General features: G+C 48.5%; 1 long non-coding RNA gene across 1 annotated transcript in view; it reads right to left on the bottom strand.

The window, feature by feature from the left end:
• Positions 1-40: 40 nt before the first annotated feature.
• Positions 41-24,716, bottom strand: part of LOC142590377 (uncharacterized) — an 87,874-nt gene continuing 63,198 nt past the window's right edge. The window contains exon 3 of the long non-coding RNA XR_012830081.1: positions 41-867. This is a non-coding gene — a long non-coding RNA (uncharacterized LOC142590377). The remainder of the gene's footprint in view (positions 868-24,716) is intronic.

The following is a 24,716-nucleotide window of genomic DNA, read 5'->3' as shown; positions in this document are numbered from 1 at the left end:
ACAACAAATGGCAGTACAAACGAAACAAAAAGAAGCTAGGCAGGGTGAAACCCGATACAAAAATGCCTTGTTTGATGTTCATGCAGTTATTAAGTAAAAAGTTAGTTATGCAGGGACACATGAATCGTGTACTAAAGTTATGCTCGAAAACACTCAGGGCAAGTATATGTCGCCATCAATGTTGCAGGTCAAACAAAAATATTCAGCTGCTACTCAGAAGACTCAGACTAGCACACGCTACTCAGACTAACATATGTATTGCTCTGAGCAAGCAGCTAATGCGAGTGAAGTACGGTAAATTGCGTTCTTTACGTTCTGCGCAGACACATTTCACATATACCTGTGCTCTTCAAAATCAACCCAACGTGCTTGGGCTTATGGTTTATTCACAGTCACATTTCTTCTTACTTACAGGTAATAACTAATTGGCCAACATTGTCAGCTGGCACTCAAGGGCATTGATTTATGTCCCTTATACTTACTGGCATTGGGCTGAACTTGCTTTCATTCACACTCTTGTAAACTAACTCTTGTGAAATGCGCAAAAATGAGCGAGATGCCTCTTGAATGTGTGTTAACCTGTAGTGATAGCAGAGCGCGTGCAAATGCTTCAATGTCATTCCTATGCGAGCAATGTTGAAACGCTTGTGTCTTTCTCCGCCCCACCCCTCTTTTGGTATGCCATCAGCATTTTCTTCGCGTGCTTCACCACAAGCAGATTAACTTTGTGAACTGCAATGAACAACCATTCTGGGCCTGATTTTTCCTTAGCAGCGCTATGACGAACTCTGTAATTGCACTGTAGAGTCGGGTGTTTTGCATTCTTTGATGGCGTCGTTATTAGTGTCGACCTCTTCCGCTTTATTCCTGTATAGAAATAAAGCCGGTTAGTTTAGAATAAAAGGAAATTTCATAAATTTGATAATTCGAAAAGCAAAAGCTGATAAGAAGGTATTAGGCCTATTTTGGGGCTAGGAGGTACGGAAAAGCCAAAAGTAACGCCACATAGCAATAACTAGAGAAAAGAAAATGTCTAACTTGTTGACATATTTATCTTTGTTGTTTCAAAGCTTTTTAGCAATGCAGCACTGTTTTCTCACCTCATGAGATGGCGCAAGTACTGAAATTTACACATTTTTCAATCTGCAATAGAATTATTTAGCTGCTAGCCCGACGGGAGATAATACGCCGTTGAAATTTCGCCCGTAGCACAGAGTTTTGCCCCTTCTTTAAGTAGTAAGTGTACTGCTCCTCACCAAGAGATATTGTGGAAAATCTAGCTTCAAGCCCAAACCGACACTTCAGTGCGTCTGCGTTTTTGAAGTTAAATGACTGTTATCACATCACGCAAGCTTCGAGCTAACTTGGGCATCGAATTCCAGTGAACTCGACCCTTGAACTGTAAAGACAGAAACCCACTCAAATCCACACATTAGACGGAGGAAAATGCGTAACACTACAAAAATTGTTCAATATAAAATCGTCGTTTGACCGACGTAAATTACCAAATCCAATGAAGTTATCTCGCAAATTTCACGAAAGGGATAAAAAAGAACGAACGATTTATTGCTACACGCCATTACTGAGGGCACGATAAAACACAGAAGCATTATGAAAATCCGCGCAAGAAATATCAACGAAAGGACACCTTACTGCGAAAGAAAGCAAGTCGCCAGCAATAATGCGATTGGAGGAAACCGAAAGGGAATTAGGCCTGCAGGTATAGCTAGTTCACACGCGAAAATTTGAACGCGTGTGTCCGCATTAGTACTACACGTTAAGATGTTTAAACCACTTACGTTAGTTATCTGCTGGTCCAAATAATGCAGCGACGGACATTAGGCCTTTAGTAAGTGTAGAGCATGGAAAAGGAAAATCGGCCTACCGACTTGACACCACCAATTCACAGCTGTACAGGACGCGCTCGCTAGGCCCGACGATCCGGCGCACATGGCCGTTAATTCAGCGTGGCTATCACACTGCCACGAGTTGCCAAAGCTGCACTGGCATCTTGCGATTTCCCGTAACATCTGCGGAACTGAACATCATTGAGATCACCGAGAGCGCTCATCGACGCGGTCAGGTGACTTCACAACGCGAGTGCAGCCGCATTACATCCTGGGTCCAAAATATGACGATAATTACCGCCGACAAAAACCGCCTTGTGTGCCAGCTGGCGCCATCTTTCTGCTAGTTCCCGGCCTGCACTATCTTTCCTCCTCCTCCTCCACCATCAAAGCTACGCACTTAGGCGACGACTTCTTCTTTGGTCTGTTTGTTATCTCCTTTCACTTCTCTTTCTCACTGACTGCTCCTTGCAGCTGTCGCTTTGGCACACTCAAATGTTTCGCCACGCTTTTTGGACACCAGATTTGCAGGGCTACATGGAAACGTTGCGTCTGCTTATCGGCGGCGTACAGTCGGTCGCATTTTCTCACGCATGCTCTCGCTCTAGAATACGCTTACATGCAGTAGTCTGGACTAACTCGAGAACACGCCCCTTATACGGAGGCTATTATTCAGGACTTGACTAGACTAAGAGTGCACAGACGATTCGCACTACTCTTGGGCCATGCCGTAGGCATCGTCGCCGCAAACCCAGTCTTGCATGGCACTACGCTTTTCTTCTCAAATTTCCGCAATACCCACCTCTTCCACTTTTCTCCTCGTGCTCTTTTCGCTATCACTGTCCTTCATTTCCCGCTGTGATCCGCGTTCGCTTTATTGCTTCGCTTTAGGGCTGGCGTTCACTTTAAGGCTGACGCTTGCCGCAGGAACGGGCAACTGGGAGCTTAGCTCTGAAAACTCACCAAAGGTATGATACGCACACAGTCTTTGCTTTACACACGCGACACTCTCACTAACTGACCTACAATGGCGCCGTTCTCTCATCCACGTTCTGGGGTTTTTATATTTATCGATCATCGCCAACCCTGGGAATCTAGTTAGTTTTTTTTTTCATATACTAGAAATAACGCAACCTCGCTTAATGTGCAGACGTGTGTGCGTATCCCACCTGCGCTTAGGTAGTTTTTTACGTCAAAGTAATTTCTATTTATTTATCTTTTTTATAAGTTCAGTTATAGACTAGAATTAATTACCCCTATGCTGTCCTTGTTCCCATTGTTTGTTGCCTCCTTATGATAATGATTATTAAAAGCTGGGCACCTAAGTTTTATTTATTCTCATTCATTTTGTCATGATACTTCCCTCTAAAGGAGTGTCTACGAAGAAGGCGCTTTTGTTCTGCCTCGAACCATATGGTTCAGCGCTTGATCGATTCGATTATACATTGTAAATAGCTTTTCCTGTTGTGTCTGCGTCCACCTAACACCTTGGTGGAGGTGCTGGGGGTCTGACGCAAGATGGAGCTCTACAGCGACCGTCAAGTCACCACTCAAACAATGACTACCGGCGCTCAACCTGCATCATCGGTGGCCGTAATGCTAGCCTTTATACTGGCTCCACCCCGTCACCCTGCGGCTTTTTGAGGCACTGATGCCGACAATGTCGATTACTAGATTGGACTTGCACACCGAAGCGCACATCCAAGAAGGGACCCGATCTTGATGCGGGCGACCATTACATTTCACCTAAAGGGAAATGCGAAGGCCTGTTCCATAACAACGAAGAAGAGCTCAAAAGCCGGAGCGCTTGTAATACTAAACTCCGCGACTTGTTTTGCCAACCTGCAGCCTGCCAGAGTGCCGCCAAGAAAGAACTTGCCTCTCGAGTGCAGGCGGCTACTGAGTATACTTGACGTACATTCAGCACGTGCTGGCCATTCGGCGAAAATATGACGCCAATACGACAGATGCCGATAAGGTCGCGCACCTATGAAGTATGATCACGGTCGATGCGCTTAATCTGATCGTGTTTAAAACATCTTAGATAGTCAATTGGTTTATTAGTGCAGGTCGCCGATTCGAAGCTGCTGAATGTCGACATATCGCCCTCCACTTCGCCTGCCGTCCGAACACGGAAGCCTTCAAGGTCGGAGACTAGCACCCGAATCTTTGGGAGGGATATCGAAGGCGCATCACCTGCACTCTTATTTCGCGGAGAGCCCCATTATGCCTGAACGACTATATCACTTATACGATCCATTGTTCGTCAAAACTGGGAGACATGGGTCTGCAACCTCCTGCTCTGTGAATCGCCCTGACATTTACCTATGCGCCACCCTAAACTCTGTCCAACATCGTTGTTCTAATCCGAATTTCCACGCCTGAATGCGTGGAGGACTCCTGACGACAAGCCAATTTGCTTCCGGTGTGAACGTGTCGGACCCATTTCATGGTATTGGCGAATTCCTTGGGTCTCGCCTTCTCGGACAAGCTACTCCGGCTTCCACTCTCCACCCTGAAGTGTGCACCAGGTACCAATACAAGCTGAACCAGAAATGTCTAGCGAGAACGCTATCAAAGCCACCCAATGCAGCGCTCGCCCTTACCACGGAGTAAACCTTCGAGTTCACCTCCACCACGCCGTTCCCCACCAAGTTCTACTACTAGCGTTTTCCTTCGGGAAACTGACAGCTGCAGCTTCTGGAGGTGACGCCGCTACTGCCGCCTGCCCTCGAATCCCTCGGTTGACGCTCCCTATCAATGAGAACCTGATAGATGTTGAAGTTGATTGTGCACTTGTTACCGCTTTAATCGACATCGGCACCGATATTTCTTCCAGGAGCTCTCACCTTCATCAAGCTCTCAGGAGCTCTCACCTGAGCAAAGTCATGACCCCTGCTCTATCAAATGTGGGAGTTGTGGCCGACGGTGGTGTGTCTCCTGCTCTCCTGCAGCTGGCCTTTGAGCCACATGTGCCAGTGTTGCTGGTGATCAAACTTTTGTTTCGGTAATTGTCCTCACCCCCTGTTATAATGATGTCACCCTCGGTCTTGACTGTTTTTCTGACCATTCCGCCCTCATGCACTGTCCAGCTGGTACTGTACAGCTTCACGTACTAAGTGTTATTGTTCAATCCCGAACAATCGAGTCACCTATCTTCCTGAGGACAACCGTATGCCGCCGCAAGTCGTGACTTCACTTGGTCTTACGCTTGCCCCTCTAATACATAGCATATGTGCTCGATCTTTTCACTGCTGTTTTTTTAACGCACACTATTGGTATTCCACATACTGTTATAACTCTAGGCGACAATCTTGTCTTTCAGTGGGGTATTTCAGCCTGTGCTCACGAGTGTTCCAACATGGCATTTATCTCGCTATACTGACGCCCTCCTACAATAAAGTTATAGCGGCCTTGGATCCAGGTGATGCTGCTCGCCCGCAACCTGCCGATATACCGTATTCCTCATCAGATCCGTCTCCTACCCACTTGAACAAAATAATTGCTCCAGACATCTCGCACCATCAAGCTTACGATCTCATTCGCCTCCTCTCTTCTTATCTGAACGTATTTGACCTTTGTGAACGTCCTCTTGGTGAAACCTGCGCTCTCAAGCACCGTAAAAACACTGGCGATTCCCGTTCAATCCACCGACAGCCATACCGGGTATCTCTAGTTGAGCACCACGTTATTCAAGAAGAGCTTGACAAGGTGCTCGTGAAAGATATAACCGAGCGGTTCTGCAGCCCTTCGGCTTCTCTTGTGGTTCTTGCTAAAAAAAAGACGGCAATTGGAGATTTTTGGCCGATTACAGGCAACTTGACAAGATTACCAAAAACGACGTGTACCCGCTCCCACGTATACATGACGTCATGGATTGCCTTCAGGGCCCCAAGTATTTTTCTTCCGTCGACGTCCATCAGCACTCCTGCACCGGCGCTACAAAACCTTGTATATGCGCAGTGAACTCACGCAAAATGTGCAAACCTAAAAAGCAGACCACGAGAAACTTGCTGCACGAGCGAGAGCAGCTGTCAGGTTGATTGCTTTGGGTAAATTGAAAACTTGGGACCAAGCCGGAGCACTTGTCAAACGTCGCTAAGAAGCTTGAAGCCCAGAGTGAACCAGTAGCCATTGTCCTACTAGTCGGCTCATTTGAAACTTGTACAACGCAGTGTTATTAGTACGTGTTTCAATAATTCCCTTATGAACTCCTGCTTTGACTCTGTAAATGCCAGCACTTTCACCTAATCACATTGCTTATACAATGGAGGTCACCTTAAGCACATTCGAGTATGCGTTACCGAAAGATAGCTAAAGCCACCGCTTTCGCACAATTACGCTAATGCTGTGAACAATCCTAGAGTCCAAGAGCAGGTTGGAGTAGTGCCATACTTAAAAATATACTCCTAACGGCATAAAAAAGCGGGAAGCACATACAAGTGCAAAAGCTTTCTTTTCTGCGCATGCAGATACAAGGCAGTGCAAAATCATCAATCCGTGTGGAAGCAATATGCAAGGGTTCATTAAACTGCACAAAACTAGCTATGTTGTCTCAAAGAGAGCGTAGTATATTCAATAGCTTTCAGTTGTGTTAGATATTGCCTAGGGCAGACATGTAACTACCCACCCAAATGACAAGCTTATTGAACGTGGCAGCATTGTTCACTGAACTTCTTCGAGGCAGGCCTCGAAGAGGTAGTTGTGTGACATACGGCATATGCATACATCAAAGACTCTGTCACAGAGGGAGGCGAACGTAAAATTTCTAGATGTGAAGTCTCCTTCCATCACACTTGGGAGCAAGGGAACACCACAAGGGTCGGTGCTATCCCCCTTCCTATTCAACATAGCGATGAGGGGGTCTCCCGGCGGAACTCAATAAGATTGAATCGATAAAGTTTAGCATGTACGCGGATGATATCAAGATCTGGGTTAACAATGGGAGTGACGCAGCCATCGAACTTAAACTACAGATAGTGGCGAATACGGAACAAATGTATGCGGCCAGCAGAGGCTTGGCCTGCTCCCCACAGAAATCGGAGCTAATATTCATTGAGCCAAAACATCAAAGGGGACACGCTGAAAACTGCAGACCCATCAATGTTTTCGTAAGCGGAAATGAGGTTCTCTAGTTGGAGGAAATCAGTCTGGGCACGTAACTCCAGAGAAATGGATATAACCTCATGACAATCAAGAAGTTAGAAGGCTACGCGGCGCAGGTCACGGGGATCTTTAGGAGAGTTGCACTCAAAGGCAGGGGCCTCAAAAGAACAGCCTCCTCGGACTCATGCAAGCCTTTATTACCAACCGAAGAGCGTATGCCACACCGTATCTTGTGTTTAAACAAGAAGAAAAAAAGAAACTTGATGCGATCATTAGGGAGACGTTAAGAGAGCCCCAGGGCTCCCAGACTTGACCTCGACAGACCTCCTTCTCAAAGTGAGGTTTCACAGTCCGCTAGCTGAGCTCACTGAGGCAGTACGAGTGTATCAGTTGGAAAGATTAAACCTGTTCTAAACAAGGAAAAATATCATGGAATGGGTAGGATTCCAATGCGACAGGGGTGCCCCATCTGGCAAGAAGAACATTTTGTTGGACGTGTGTAAACGCTTCCGAATTGCACCCCCCCTCTACTTAAATTATGCATCCTATCTACAACAAACAGAGCAGAGCTCACAGCGCTCAGGCTCTAGTAAATAAACTTAAAACACACCGGCGCATCAAGTACCGTACGTGGACGCCACTTGCGGCAGAGACGGGGCTGCAGTATCGACGGTGGTTGATGGTGACGGGTGGGTTAAGATAGCGGGATCCACGTGCACGAAGGACACCTTTAAAGCCGAGGAGGTTGCAGTAGCTCTCGCTTGAGCGGGTAGAAAAGCGGGAATCATATTATGAGATAACCAATCATCTATTCGAAATTTTAACAAAGGGAGAACCTTGGAAGAGGTCCTCCAAAATCTACTCGACAACCCCCCAGGGAAGGACATAACTTTTATTTGGGTCCGGCCCACGAAGAAGTCCCAGGCTACGAATCCGCTCATGAGCTCACCCGAGCACTCTACCATCGGGCAACTCTAGAGCAGCCAGTTCCACGGATCAAAGATAACATCATCACCTACAGGAAAATTGTATATCACTACAAAGCCCAAAGAATCTTTCCACCTCCGCATCGGCCTCTCTCTCTAGTGCACACTCGCATTTGGCGGCGCCTATACTCGCATTTGGACTCCAGCGCACACTCGCACTCCACTCGCACACACTCGCACTCTAGTCTCACTCTACTACACTCGCACTCACAATCATACATCACGATATTGGATCTACTTTACTCAAACGAGGGGCTTTAACGGCGTTTTCTGCAAAATTTGTCAAGAGAAAGCTACGCTAGATTGTGTAATATAGGAATGTACTGGCTCCACAGGGGCCAAGGAAAATATTGACAGTAGAGAAGCCTGGGAGGCCTTGCTCCAGAGCGAGGCTTAAGACGACCAGTGTCGAACAATCCACGTGGCTGTTGAAGCTCTCAAGGCAGCGTCCGAAACGCGCGGGGATTGCTTCTTCCTCCCCCCATCCTGCGTGTAGGGTAAGAGGCGGGCGCCCCAGTTTGGTGGAATAATAAAGTTTTTAATCAATTAGTCAATGTAAAAATTTATGGTTCTTTAATCGTGATTAGTTTACGCATGGCGTGTAAGACACTTCAGCGTCATTTGTATACTGGCGGACAACTTTCTGTGGCTATGAACGGAAAGCTGAGGGCACGCGGCTGTTGCCCATGTGTTGCCGCGCCACGTAGTCCGGCAGCATTTGACAGTGCTTTTGCTTTCTCGCAACAGACAATGAATCCACTCAGCTTCCACGCAGAAGGAAACAACCGCAAAATAAGCAAACCGTTACACTTAGTGACTTGTTTGGTCTTATTGAACTGTTGCTAACACGATGTTTATGATTTGTCTTCCCGAGCTTAAACTAACGTGGATTAAAACGCGGGACTCATTTCTGAAGCGCTTTCACTTGTGCGTGCTTTGCTTTCCTAGCTTTTCCTTCATAGTCACAGAAAGTTATCCGCGAGAATATATGTATATACAGGGTGTCCCACGTAACTTGAACCAAAGCTTTAAAAATTAAAGGCGCGCGGGCAGGAAATTGAACCGAACGCATACCATTCGCAATTACCTCAAGTAACTCAAGCAAGTTTTTGTTTTCTTCATAACTCAACAAATACTTAGGTTTTATCACCCAACTTTTTAATAATAGGTTGAAGACTACAAGTATGACATGCATACTGTGAGCACTTTCACAAACCTGCGATTGAGTTATTTCTGTCAGACGTAGTCTGCCGTAGTCTAATGCGTCTGATACGTCTGAAGTCAGACCTCAGAATAATCTTGATTGTCATCGACGCCTAATAATTTTAACACTGATGAGCTGCATGCTTTGACGCCTGGCCACAATGCGAATTACGAATTTTCCATGCGTGGAGATCTCCGGTGCATACGTATTGCTTCCGAGAACAATGAAAGTTCGAATGCTATTAGGCTTTATGAATAATGCGTCTTGGCACTTGCTGTTCTTTTCGGAAAGAGTCGCTAAGCGCAGCATCGTGGTAGGCAATAATGCTGTTTACCCTTGACGGCAGTTATATTACCATCCACGTGTTCGTGTTAGTTATGTCCATATACTGCGCGTTTCTGTTCGAATGTCTCAAGTAATTACAAGTACCTAATTGGAATGAAAATGACAACGTTTCTTTGATGAAGCACTATAAGGGTAACGGGATTATAATTTCCTCGATTATCACTAGGAAAAAACAGTATTTAAAGATGTCCCTTTAATTACTATTTTTCTTACTGGACGTGGAGCGCTTTATACAATTGATGAATTGAACTTAGACTTTATCAATAAGATACCGTTTTGTCAGAAACTGCATGACTGTAGTCAAAGCTTCTCGAAGCATATACCGATTAGGCGAAGTGAAACTCACTACTGAATGCTTTAGTGCTATTCTCCACAGTATCATTCCGCAGTGGGGAAAAGCATATTTCGTTAAGCGGTGCCCATTTCTACAGATATTAAATTAGAAATTAGCTTCCTGCAAAAATTTAGTAATATTAAAGATTGAATTCAAAATTATAAATACGACATGCACTTCTCATTAAACGAAGAAAGTCTATTTCTGTTAGTTTGAAATTGTAGGATTGATTGTGGGAAACATTCTAACGTACGCAGCTTGAGTGAATTGTTTCTAGAAATTGTACTAGAAAGATGAAACTTTATGACAACCCTTATTTTATTGCTCTGAGACGAAACTAGCAGAAATGTGCTGTATACAGTAGCAGAAAGGGAACCCAGGCACTTCGTTTTTAGGAACAGCCAGGAAGACCTCGTGCGAATAAAAGTAACAAAAACAATCACGAAAACAAATACTTCAACGTCTTATGTTTTTGAAGGTGTACCAAGACTATCCAAGAAAAAAAAGCGTCATATCAATTATGTAAAACTTGGGAGACGTCGTATTAGTAGATGCATTCACCATCGGCTTTTACATCTCCATGCTTCTAAGTATTTAGATTGCATGGCACTGCGCTCCTTGTAGATATTTGAACAGTGCACCCGTCTAAATCTGCCTCCATGAGCGTTCTTTTCTCCCTTTCTCCATATTATCTATAGCTTCATGCGGTGCTCCCGCTTTGTCGTTCAGGTCAAGTACCAGCCTGTGCGCAATCGTAGATTCTTTGTCTCGAGTCCCAGCCACAGCGGCCGCATTTCAATGCGGGCGAAAGCGAAAACACCCGTATACTTAGATTTAGGTGGTCCAAATTTCCGGAGTCCCCCACTACGGCGTGCCTGATAATCAGAAAGTGGTTTTGGCACGTAAAACCCCATAATTTATTTTTAAGATTCTTCGTTCACGATGTGTTGTAGCAAACGTTTAGAATCAATGGTCTTCCATGGTTGTTATTTTGTGCCTCGTCATTACTAATAGAATGCAGCTAACGTAGCTAACTCGAAGCGCTCTGAATAACTGAAGTACACACGAGCTGAGGGGTTCCGACTGGGGCGTGTAATGGAAGTTGGCGCGGCATATACGGGATGTCTTTTAAATGCGAAGCCTTTCTTAGCAAACAATGGTACGTTGACAGCATCTACCCATATCTATCTAGCCACCTAACTCATTGTACTCTCCTGATCGTTTCGTTAACTTCGTGCGTACCAAAATTGGCATAATATGACATAAGTGCACGACGAACATAAATTATCGGTCATAACAAGTGTATCATGATATGTATGTCATGTAGGTAATGAAACATGAATGTCATAACAACGCATAGGCATGTCAAGACTTCGTAGGCCCCCGCACACTCCTCCGCATAACATCGACTCACACTGGGCGTGGGGTCTGCCGGCTTTTTTTTAAGCACGAAATCCTTTTAATTTCCGTTGTCGGCAACCTTCAATTGGCCTTGAACCTAAAGCCTGGGCCGTCATCCTGGCGCTCAAAGAACATAGGGGCAAGTTTCGGCAAAAAAAAAAAAAAACGTTATCGGCGGGCCAACGAGTCCAAACTTAAGAAAATGACGTTTCTGGCCCCCTATCTTTTGTACAGGGCAGCATTACATACGCTACTTACTTCCCAAACTATTTACAAAAACAATTCTTTCCATTCTTCCTAATTTTTGATCATAATACCACTGAAGCCGTAACTTCTAGTAGGTTGAAGTCCATTTGTCATTTCCAATGGCGACATTCTAAAGCCAGGCACAGGGCGCCATATACTTCATTGTCATATTTTGGCGCTGAGGCAGGGTTGCCTGTCAGGGTATTTACAGGGTGCCTGTTGACAGGGTGCCTTTGGACGCCAGCGGTCCGTGAGTTCCGCGGCATCAATTTTGCGTCACCTCGACAGATGGTGCCACGCTGCGTGACACCCCCTTCAAGCGCTTTTTCTTGTAGCTGAGCAGTGTGCGCGGTCTCCCTGGTGTTAAGGATTGTATGCGCTTTGCAATCGTAACTCTAGCGCAGATCAAAAAGTTACAGTGACGTTTCACTTCGTGAACGCGGGTGACACGCAAGGGCATTGGTGCTAAGCCACACACGACACTATGTGCCTTCGGAGCGCCTAGCACCTACACCGTCCGCATCGCGGATCGTATTCAAGACAGGTGTCGCGCGGGCGCGCCATACGGAGCAGCTGTCAGAGTAGAAGGCCCCTTTGTAAACATTTGCCTACTATCTAAACTTACGGTGCATGGTGGCCGAGTAAAGGCAAAGATTGGCACTTCAAACTAATGGACGACCGCGGACACTCGTCATGAGAACACTCGCCTGAGGACGCGAGGCGGCAGCAGCGTTGTTGTTTACACGTCTTTATTCACATTTTTGTCCTTAAAGGACAGCGGTGAATTGGCTTGGGAAGTGACGGGAGTGAGAAGGTAAGGGAAATAGTGATAAGGGGAACATCATCTCATTATCATCATGATTATCTACATCATGGGGTCTGATGCTTTCGATCGTATGCTCGAAATGAAGAAGCGTGGTAACAGTGGCTGGAGCGTCAGGCTCATCCAGGAATCCAGGTCTGCATGGAGGTTGCTCTCCATTCCGTTGCGAGTGAAGCAAGGGCCCATTGCCTGTGGCCAAAATACAGCGGGCAGTCCCAGAATAAGTGTTCGAGGTCCGCCCTGGTGTTGCAGGGGCTGCAGGTTCCCGCACGTGAACATTCCAGGCCACGAAGATCTTTCTTCCTGCGAAACCGCTGCGCGCGGAAGGGAGTAAGGAGGGTGCCAGTCTGTACCTCCCAAAGCAGAACCTGCTGTCGACGAGTAGCAGCCTGGGAGGAAAGGGGAGGAATCACCATGGGATTTGAGGTAGTGATAAGATAGCTGCGCCGGTGGCGCTTCGCTTCGGCTATTGCTTTCAAGGGATCGTACCAATGAGTGTGTATTTCCGTGTCTTCAGGTACGTTGTTCAGTAATTGTTCAGGCGGTTTCGACTGCGCGGATAGTAGCGTAGCGCGTGCTAGTCCATGGGCCAGTTCATTTTCTGGCATGCCCGTGTGTCCCTGGATCCAGTGTAACTGAAAATCATGACTTTGGTCACGCAGACGATACACGTGGAGGCGGAGCTGTGGGACCACAGCAGTGGTTGTACGAGTGTCCTTACGAACTCTAAATGCATTTTGAGGGTCCGTAAGCACTCTGTGGTGCTGCTTAGCATCTCTTGGAAAGTTGTTGGCAGTGGTGTTCAGCATGAATGGCAAAATCTAGGATGATACACAGTTCTCCCGTAGAGCCCTGAACGAGATGTCTTGTGAGGTGAAGTTTACTGGCCTGTTTGGTTGCTTCCATATTTGTCGACGCAGTAGTGAACATTGGCTCCTCTTCTGTTTCCGCATCAGAAGCATTCACATAGGCTATATAACAGCTGCCAGTACTCTTTTCCCTCACGTAGTTGGTGCGTATATTTCTTATGGCGTTTGGCGTGCGCCTGCCTTCTTGCCAATTGATCTCGTCCCATGTTCTTCGGCAGTGGCTTGGGTTCCGCAATTGGTACGTGCTCCCAAGGAGGAGACATCCGTGGAAGTGCCGGAAGGTTATACATGTCATGCCCAATTTTAACCAACGTGGCGCTTCCTGCGTTTGTGGACTTAAGGCGTGTCACATGACTATGCTTGTGCGTTGAAATACGAACAGCGATGTCACCCAATGCGCTGCAGCTCATGAATGCAGGGAGTGGCATGTACATTGGTAATCCTGTCATTACTCGCCTTGCCTCGTTTTTGAGGCTTTCCCGAGTATGTAGCAGTGTTCGAGTAATGGGTTGAAAAGGGGTGCCGTACAGGATGCGAGTATGTAGGAAAGTCTGCACAAAGTGTCTCATTTCTATTTCTTTAACGCACCTTGTGCGCTTGGCAATCCTCCGAAGGATTTCGGTGGCCTGCTTAGTGACCTTTACTGTTTGATTCTACCACGTTATGGACATACACTGCTCACCTAAGCACATTCTTAGTGTGCGGATGACCCGCTTCCGGAGAATGGGTGTCTGTCCGATCAGGAGATGAACGCTGGCTTTATCGGCGTCCATGGACTTCGAGCTTTTCCCACCATGGATAACGAGAAACTCGGTCTTCTCCGATGCTAGCGTAAGCCCTATCTCCCTCGTGGAGCTTTCGATGTTATTCAATGCCGTCTGCGTCTCCTCTTGTTAATCCAGCGAACCTCGAGTAGTCCAAAGCGTCGCATCATGTGCGTAGATAGCGTGCTCAATGGTTGTAATTGTCTGTAGTTTTGCAGGAAGAGCTACTAAGACGATGCTAAATAATGTTGGAGAGATGATGGCTCCCTGTGGGACTCCAACAACGTTATGATTATAGAAGCTACCTTCTGTCGTGTAGGAACGCAGCAATAATCGTGTGCATGTTGCCTTTAATGCCCATTTCTTGTATCCCTGCTTGATAGAGACGTGTGGAAGGCTGTCGAAAGCTTTGCTAATGTGCACCCCCCAACTATGCGAGGACGAGACGACGAGGCATCGAGCACGTCATCGTTTAGGCGGAGCATAATAGCCTGAGTAGAAAGACCATGCCGGAATCTATGCTGAGTGTGAGGCATACGACAACTTACCTCGAGCCATCATATTTAGCTTGTGTTCACAGTGCTCCCCAAAAGTTTGTACGGAGATGACGGGAGCGAAATTGGTCTCAACTTTCCCAGGCAGTTGGGCGGCTTGTTCGGTTTCCGAATAGGCTTGAAAATAGAGTGACGCCATTCTTGTGGGAGAGTTTCTTCGTTCCATATACGGTTAAACTCCGCCAGAAAAACATTTTTGGATCGTTCGGTGAGGTTTTGGATGTGCGCTGCTGTGATTCCATGAACCTCTGGCGCGCTACGGGTGTTCATTCGGCTTATGGAGTCTTCGAGCTCGCTGGCCGCTAAGGGCTTGTTTAGATCATCGTGTCTGTCTTGGTCATGGTCCCTCGCATAGGTTTTATTTGTGGTACTATTTGAATGGGGAAAAATTTATCTGCCGCTTTTTCTGCAAGTTCAGCATTGATGATGCCTTCTTTCAAGGCAACATGGGCTGCGGCGTCTGCGGTTTTACGGTGCCCAAGAGATCTCAATATAGCCGACACCCCGCTTGACTTAGTCGATCCACTGATTTGCTCGCACACCTGCATCCAATGCTCGGAAGCTAGCTTTCCCGTATACTTCTCAATTTGCTCCTGTAAGAAGCGTATTTTAGTTCGTAGTGTCCGGGGCCACCCCTTCGCTCGATAAGACAGAAGACTCAGCCTGCGGTTCTATAGATGCAACAGGTGCCTATCCGGATCTTGTTGGTATGGAGAAACCCGCAGCGTCTTAGTTTCTGTGCGCTAGGCACGCGTCATTGTTTGCGTTAAGGAATCAAGATAATTAATTGGGCCGTTTTCTTCTAGCAGCATCCAAATATCTGTGCCAGTAGGTAATCGTACAATCCCGTTTTTCAGACGACGGGCGGCACGAGGAACCAATTGTTCTCACTGTGATGGCAATTGGAAGATGGTCACTGCTAAGAGAGTCCTCTAGAAGTTTCCATTTGCAGCTTCTGGGTCTCAAGGACCATGTTAGGTTTCGCGTTGTGTCTGCTTGACTTGTGTACTGTCCGAGCCTATAATGCGATAGTCTATAGGCAATAGTCCATAATGGTCAAACTCTTCCATGATACGACGACCGCGTGGGCTGTACTTATTTTATGCAATGCTTTGTAAATATTATATTATATTATTTTTATTGAAAGGCCAATATTGACGATTCTTCTTTAGCTATCATTTTAACTTCCTGTTTGAATAATTCCCACACAGCAAAGAGCGGCAAGTCCTTGCGGCATGACACATGAGCTATAAGTTCTGTAACACGATTTAAGAAACACTCACACGAAAGTAATTGGTTATTAAACTTCCACAGCTCCCAGTACATACGCCGACTTTGATACCGACGGCTGCCAAACGATGCTGAGACTAGGCAATGGTCACTAAAGAATATATGGTGCACAGTGCAACCATAATTGAGAGGTAGCGTGCTAAGCGAAACGTAAATTCCATCAAGCCTTGCATGCGAGGCACCCTGGAAGTGCGTATATCGACATCCCGCCTTTTCATTTTCCCCATTGTCCGCAAGCTTATGATCACATATCAGGCGTTGCAATGCATCACTACTTGGATCATGCCTCAGCTTCAGTGACGTACGATCTTGCGCGTTACACACACAATTGAAGTCACCAAAGAGGACCAATGCACGATCAGTACAGAAATGATGTTCTAGAGATAAGAAGAAACACTTGCGATCTGTACAAGTACTCCATTGTTTCCTTCGAACCTTGTCGAAGTTAATCTGTTTTGCCATGTTCTTCGCTTCACAGCAGGCATGAAATGGGGCCCCACGGAAGGCTCATTACTGAGACTTTATCAGTGTCTTTTCGTAGGCTACATTCGATGCAGCCTTCCGATACTCTCAAACTTGACCATTTCCTGCTTACGGACATTACAGAGCGTTCAAGCGCAGGCACTCAAAATATGCCTCCGGTTGCCACGGCGTACCTCCAACAAAGGCACAATTGAGGATGCCCGCGTATGCCCGTTATCGATATACCTGTCCCACGAACCACTTTGGGTGTATTTACGCTTACTGACGCGACACCATTGCCATCCATTGACGTCGGTTCTACATGAGCGGCCGGAAAGCACTTTCACAAGTGCACTCCCCTGCCATCTACCCCACATAACATCAGGCTATGCCCTTCTATATCACCCCGTCAAACCACCGTTGCTGATGTTTCAACCTTCCGTATGCGTACATGTCCCCGGCATACTAAAGAAATCACTGGTTCCCGTATGTGGACTACAACAGCTTGCTCTCGCGTACATCTGGTCAGAATACCAGACATATGCTCATGTTTACACAGACGGCTCCGCGTCACCAAAGGCATCAACAACAGCTGTGGTGATACCAGCCGAACAGATGACTCGGGGTTTCATACTAGACCATAATTCTACATCAACCGCTGCAGAGCTTGTGGATATTCGGGAAGCGATTCGCCATATCTGCGGGGAAAGACCTCAAGAGTGGTGCATTTTCACGGACTCAGAACCCGCGCTGCAAATTTTGCGATGCTTCCTGCGCCAGACCGCATATCAGGCTCTGGCACTGCAGATCACTGAGCTACTTTCATGCGCTCAGGAAAAATACCACCGCATAATGTCCCAATGGATCCCGGGACACTGTGGGCTCAACGGTAATGAGATGGCCGATGCTGCAGCAAGGCGCGCCCTCAGCAATGGCCTGCGAACTGTAGTGCCATTCTCCAGACCAGACATCACATGCCTCCTGTCGGAATTGATGAGGAGTGCGACAAGGAGATACTGGGCCCAGCCAGACGCTCGTCACGTCCGCCTTAAAAGGCTGGATGCCGATATGAAATTTCCTATTCTGTGTGGAATTCCTCGCCCTCGTACCTGCCTGATACACAGACTGCGATTAGGCGTCGCCTTCACGCGCAAATATTTGCACATTATTGGACGGACAGACTCCCCGGACTGTTCAGTGTGTGGCGCTGTAGAGACTATAGAACATGTGCTCGTGGTGTGCCCTGAGTATGCGCGCGAAAGACTGAAAATGGCAGATACCTTGAGACATTTACACAATGGACCACTGTCGGAGGACCTCTTGCTAGGCGCATGGCCACAGAGTTGGCAGACGACAGAGACAATGCGTGCTCTTTCACGTTTCCTAGGTGACACGGGCCTGGACTCACGCCAGTGATACCAGTTGTATAACGTGTCCTTCATCTCGTTCCTCTCATTATCATCCCCCATTGTGACACTTTTTCTTCCCCTCTTTCCTTACCATTAGGTAGAGTAGCAGGCCAGGTACTCCATTATCCGGCCAACCTCCACATATTACAATGATTAAAATGCTTCTTACTGTTGACGGGGTCCCTAACGGTGCGCTAATTGATACTGGAGCAGCCGTGTCTGTCCTAAACAAACGCCTCTCTTGCGCTTTACGAAAAGTTACGACGCCACTTTCTGGGTTTTCTTTTCGCACTGCAAGCGCCCCGCCAGTTCAGCCTTCAGCAGCATGCACAGCTAGAGTTGTTATTCAGGGCGTTCACTATATTGTGGAGTTTGTGGTTCTCCAGTCCTGTTCGCACAACGCGATCGTTGGGTGGGACTTTCTTTCGCGAAATAACGCCGTCATCAATTGTGCACGAGCTGAAGTCGAATTATTGCCTCTGTGTGACGTGCCCCTCGTCGGCGCCACTTCTCTTCCCGCTAAGCTAGTTCTTCGAGAAGACATCGCCAAAGCGCCGTACTCGTCTGCCGTTGTTCCCGTCTTCTGTGGCGCTGTCTCTGAAGGCGCTGTCCTCTTCACTCCGTCAGAACTCTTCATGACCCGCAAAGACGCTCCCCTGTCTTTCACCGCGCTTGACGTTTCAGCCGGTTTCAGCGCCATCGTTGTCTGCAATCCGCTTTCTACAGCCCTGATAGCTCTTCGCGGCGAAGCACTTGGCCATGTTCAGCTTATTCATGACATGTTTATAACCGACATGCCGGATGCTTCGTGTGCAGAGCTCACCGACTTCTGTGCACTTTCCACTTCTGCTCCGCCATCACCTGACTTATTCATACCTTTCATTGCCGATAACCTTGCTTCCAAGCAGTGCTCCGAGCTTCTTCACCTGCTTGCCCAGTTCCGCTCTTCATTTGATGTCGCTCAGCCTACTCTGGGTCGTTCGTCAACTGTCAGCCACCACATCGACACTTGCTCCAACGCGCCATTGCGGCAGCGCCCGTACCGCGCATCCGCCAAGGAGCGTCAGGTGATCAGTGAGCACGCGGACGACATGCTTCAGCGCGGCACATCCGACCTTCCAATAGCCCGTGGGCACCACCGGTGGTTCTCGCCACAAAAACAGATGGTTCCATTCGGTTCTGCGTCGATTATCGCCGTCTCAGTAAGATAACGCGCAAAGACGTCTACCCTCTACCGCGCATTGACGACGCTCTGCACGGCGCTAAATTCTTCTCTTCGTTGCATTTACGCTCGGGCTGCTGGCAGGTCCCGATGTCAGCAGTTGATCGCCCGAAACTGCATTCATTACGCCAGATGGTTTATACGAATTTAATGTGATGCCATTTGGCCTCTGCAATGCGCCTGCTACCTTTGAACGAATGATGAACAATATCTTGCGTGGCCTAAAATGGAGCACGTGCTTGTGCTATCTCGACGACATCGTTGTGTCCGCCCCTGATTTCAGCACGCATCTTCTTCGCCTTAGGCAAGTGTTGACAACCTTGACCAACGCACGCCTGCAACTTAACCTGAAAAAGTGCCAGTTCGCCACGCACAAGCTCATCATTCTAGGTCACGTCGTTTCACAAGACGTCATTTGCCCCGACCCATCAAAACTTCGCGCCGTGGCAGAATTTCCGAAACCTAAGACACTCAAACAACTCCGGGCCTTCATCGGCCTCTGTTCTTACTTCCGACGCTTTGTTCGCAATTTTGCCTCGATAATATCACCTCTGACACAACCCTTAAGTGGCGCCAATGACCTATCCTCCTGGTCTCCTGCATGCGACACCGCGTTCTCGACCTTACGCCGTCTCCTGACGTCTCCTCCTATACTGCGACACTACGACCACACCACCCCAACTGAAGTTCATACCGATGTCAGTGGTATTGGCCTTGGCGATGTCCTTGCGCAGCGCAAGTCTGGCTACTCCGAGTACGTCGTTACTTACGCCAGTCGTGCACTGACCAAAGCGGAACGCAATTACAGCGTCACAGAAAAAGAATGTCTGGCAATCGTTTCAACACTCGGGAAGTTTCGCCCCTACTTATACGGCAGGCCTTTCAATGTGGTTACTGACCATCACGCCCTTTGTTGGTTATCCTCTTTAAAAGACCCGTCTGGACACCTTGGCCACTGGACTCTGCGCATTCAAGAATACGATATACATGTCATATACTGCTCAGGTCGCAAGCACACTGACGCTGACGCTTTGTCCCGCTCTCCGCTGCCAGCCGACACGGCCTCCCTCTCCACCATTAAGGCGGTATCCTCGGTCGACATCGACATCTTCGCGTCGGAACAGCGCAAGGATGCTTGGGTGTCCTCTCTTTTGGATCTCTTTTCTGGCTCGCCTGCATCTCCAATCTCCCGCTTCCTGCGTCGCCAGGCTGTCCATTTTGCTGTCCGGGATAAACTCTTGTATCGACGGAACTACCAGCCCGATGGTCGTAAGTGGCTCCTGGTTCCAAGGACTTTGCGTTCCGACATGTGCGCGTCTTTCCATACTGACCCACAATGTGCACACGCAGGCCTTTTGAAGGCGCATGTGCGCCTGCGGCAAGGTTACTACTGGCAAAGAATGTTTACTTTTTGTAGTGGGTAATATGCATGTGGCACAGTGCAGACTGCCACCGCTGAGGCGAGAGACCCGAGCTCGGGCTGTTGATGCGAAGCGCAAGGACTCGTAATCTGTAGCTACCTGGGATTCCTCGAACGAGCTCCAATAAACCCCATTTCATTTGGTGGAGCTGTGGGGTAACCTTGAAAACTGGAACTCCGAAGCCGGATGCTACCGACTACTGCGACCATGCCTCACGAAACCACCCAGGAAGATGCACCACAGCGTCCGACGGTCATCGTTTCCGGTGCATTGCGCCAGCGTGATCCTGCCATCTCTAGCGGCACCGATGATCATGACGTGGAGGATTGGTTGTCATCTTACGAACGGGTGAGCCAGCATAACAAGTGGGACGACGTCACCAAGTTGCACAACGTGCTGTTTTGCTTAACCGGCGCTGCGAACCTCTGTTTCCGAAATCACAAACACGATTTCACAACGTGCAGCAGATTCAAGACAAGTTTCACAGAAGTGTTCGGGCGCCCCGCTGTGCGCAAGCATCGCGCAGAACAACGCTTACGGGGGCGTGCGCAACATCACGGTGAAACGTTCACAAGTTACATCGAAGATGTCATTGATCTGTGTTAGCGAGTGAATCCGTCAATGGCGGAACAGGACAAGATGAAACACATTATGAAAGGCATTGATGAGGACGCATTTCAAATGTTGTTACCGAAGGATCCGCGTACCGTGGCCGAAGTTATCAATTTGTGCCAAAGTTTTGAGGAGCTACGGAAACAAGGCATCTTAGCTCGGCTCCCACCGCCTACGGAAGATTCGTTAGCAGCACTGGTTATTGGTGACAACCACACGACTTTGCTGACGCAAATAAAAGAATTTGTGCGCGAGGAGGTCGCGCGACAGCTCTCAATTTTGCCGACCACGGAGAAGCCTTCTCAATATTTGGCTCCAGCTATCCGACAGGTAATTCAAGAGCAAGTGACCGAAGCTCAACCACTTCCGTGTCGGCCGGCTCCCGTGGCCGCGCCTCTGACGTATGATGAAGCCGCTGCATGGGCGCCTCGTCTGCCGGGATTCTCTCCTCCGACTTCAGCGCCTCTCCAGCCGGAGTTTTCTCATCCGCCTTTGCCTCGCCAGCCGGTGGCTCCCTTTTTCAGCGCACAGCAGGAAGGTACAAATCCTTGGCGCACTGCTGACAACCGCCCAATATGCTATGCCTGCGGTACACCGGGACATGTAGCGCGCTTCTGCCGCCGGCGCTAGCCGGCCTTTGTGGGTGCCGCGCGACCACCCAGCTCCGGATTCCGACCATTCCGTATGCCTCAGCGACCACCACCAGAAGTCTACGCTGCTGATGACATACCAGCACCGCAGCCACAGCTCTACAGTACTCGTCGCTCGCCTTCCCCTCGTCGGCGCTCACTCTCACCCATGCGTCGTAGGCCCAGTGCCAGTACTACTGAGGCGGAAAACTGATTTCCGCAGTTCCTGACGCACGAACTGCGTCATCATCGGAACATCAAAGTCCACGTTTTTCCCCCACTAACGTTCGTTGATGGCATGAAACGTCTTGCGCTCGTCGATACAGGTGCTGCTGTATCCGTGCTTAGTGAGAAACTTTGCCTTGAATTACGGAAAGTGACCATGATGCCTTCGGTACCATTGCTTAGAACAGCCTGTGCACAACAAGTTAAGCCAGTCGCTATGTGCACTGCCAGGGTGCTGATACGAGACATTTTGCATTCGATTGATTTTTTTGTGTTAACTTGTTGCTCCCAAGATGTGATTCTCGGTTGGGATTTTCTGTCGCGCCATCACGCCGTCATTGACTGTGCACGTGCTGAGGTTCAGTTCTCAATTCTGTGCGATTTGCCATCTCACGACTTTCAAGTTCAGGATGTTACCAGGATCAGTGTAGCTTCAGATACTGACCTTCCCCCTCACAGCGCGGTATTTGTCCCTCTTTCATGCGTATCGCTTGCCGACGCGACGGTCATGTTTTCACCTGCTGCCGTCTTCATTCGCCGCCAGCCTATATTGTTGCCTTTCGCCCTCCTCACGTTTCACCATGGGGCTGCAGAAATGCTGATTTCTAACCCAAATTCGTACACTTTGGCTTTGCACTGCGGCGAGATAATTGGTACCATCCAGACTGTGGACGCTGACTTTATTGTGCATTTCCCTGTTCCCGACGACGTGGATACTGCCAACGTAACAGCACTGGCACCCCATGTGCCATCTAACCGAGTATCACCGAATGTTTTTTGTCGCTCTATTGCCAATGGCCTCGAGCGGACACAACGTGAGCGGCTTATTACTCTTTTAAATGATTTTCACGCCTCTTTTGACTGCAACCAAGCATCATTAGGCCGCACAAGTACCGTCTCTCACCACATTGATAGGGGACACCACGCACCATTACGCCAGCGTCCGTACCACGTCTCATCCACCGCGCGTCGTGTCATCGCCGAGCAAGTTGAAGAGATGCTTGAACGTGGGGTTATCAAGCCATCCTGCAGCCCTTGGTCGTCTCCTGTAGTACTCACTAAGAAAAAAGGTGGCTCGATTCGTTTCTGTGTGGACTATCGTCGCCTGAACAAGATTACACGAAAAGATGTCTCTCCTCTACCGCGCATAGGTGACGCCATCTTCGGACAAACGCCGCCGTGGCCGCGAGACCGTTCACGTCAGCCGCCTGCAGCCGTACCACGGCCCCCTTATCGTATCATCACCTTAGGTCGCCAGGATGGCTGCTCGTCGCCGCGGGGGAAGTTGTAGTGGGTAATATGCATGTGGCACAGTGCGGACTGCCACCCCTGTGGGGCGAGACCCGAGCTCGGGCTGTTGATGCGAAGAGCTAGAACTCGTGATTTAGAGCTACCTGCGATCCCTCGAACGACCTGCAATAAACCCCATTTCATTTTGTCCAAAAGTTTGTCCGCTCGTGCCCGAAATGCCAACGCCGCAAATCTCCGCCTCATCCTGCCCACGGATTATTACAGCCGCTTCCGTGCCCTACTCGTGCCTTCGACCGTGTGGGAATTGACCTGTACGGGTCGCTACCACTAACACCCGCTGGAAAACGATGGATTATTGTCGCAGTTGATCACCTTACACGCTATGCCGAAACCGCTGTTCTGTCTGCAGTGACCGCCAGTCACGTTGCATCCTTTCTGCTCCATCGCTTCATTCTTCGTCATGGCGCACCTCCGGAGCTGCTGAACGATAGAGGCCATGTGTTTCTGTCGCAGGTGGTTGAAGCTCTGCTTGCTCAATGCCGCATAATTCACCGGACTACCACGGCGTACCATCCTCAAACTAACGGACTTACCGAGCGTTTCAATCGCACTCTTGGTGATATGCTCGCCATGTACGTTTCATCGGAGCATACAGACTGGGACATCATCCTCTCATTTGTCACGTACGCATATAATACGGCTACACAAAGTACCACAGGATTTTCTCCATACTTTCTTCTCTACGGTCTCGATCCTTCCCATACCATTGATACGGTTTTGCCTTATGTACCAGACGCGTCAGAATGTGCTCCCGTTTCAGCCGTCGACCGATACGCCGAGGAATGTCGTCAATTAGCCCGAAAGTTCACCTCCGCTCACCAACAACGACAAAAAGCCAATCGTGATGGCGACGCTACGAATCCGAACTTCGCTCCCGGCACCCTTGTCTTGTTGTCCGTGCCTTCTACCACGCTTGGATTTTCAACAAAACTTCTCTCGCAGTATGATGGACCATACCGCATCGTCAAACGGACCTCTCCGGTCAACTATGCCATAGAGCCGCTTACATCGACATCCGACAAGCGCCGCCGTGGACGGGACGTTGTTCACGTGCCCCGCCTGAAACAATTCTATGGCCCGCTCGTCTCCGCGTCGTAAGTCGCCAGGATGGCTCAATTTTTGCACCGGGGGTAATTGTAATGAAGAAGAAGAGCACAAGAACAAGGCCAGCGAGATCGTCTCGTCCATGCCTGCTGTACAACCAGTGGGCGAGCCGGATCGCCAGTGCTTGGCAGGAGTGTGAGCCGTTCGGGCAACCAGCTGTTCCTCCTCTGCGTCACCTGCCTCCTCGGTTACGAAGAGACGTTACCCTCGGAACTGTTCAGTGCACGCATTACAATATATATATATATATATATATATATATATATATATATATATATATATATATATATATATATATATATATATATATATTGTGAGCCAACGTTTACGCCGTCAGGCTCGTCTTCATTTTCTCCAGCGAGAGCCCTGCGACAGAGCCCCACAACCGACTTGGTGAGTATGTACAGGGGAGAAGATGCAGCGTTTGAATCATGCTCACACTAAGTTTCTCGCGCGTGAGTGGCCAGCGAGGTCGGGACTTAGCCAGGAAGGAACCACCGAAGGAATCGTTTGAGGCGCGAAACGTGAATGATGTCCAAAGCACGTTAACGT

This window comes from Dermacentor variabilis, chromosome 8 (genome assembly GCF_050947875.1).
Source record: "Dermacentor variabilis isolate Ectoservices chromosome 8, ASM5094787v1, whole genome shotgun sequence".
Taxonomy (NCBI): Eukaryota; Metazoa; Arthropoda; class Arachnida; order Ixodida; family Ixodidae; genus Dermacentor; species Dermacentor variabilis.
The sequence above is the reverse complement of the archived record's forward strand: the minus strand, read 5'-3'. Positions and strand labels throughout refer to the sequence as shown.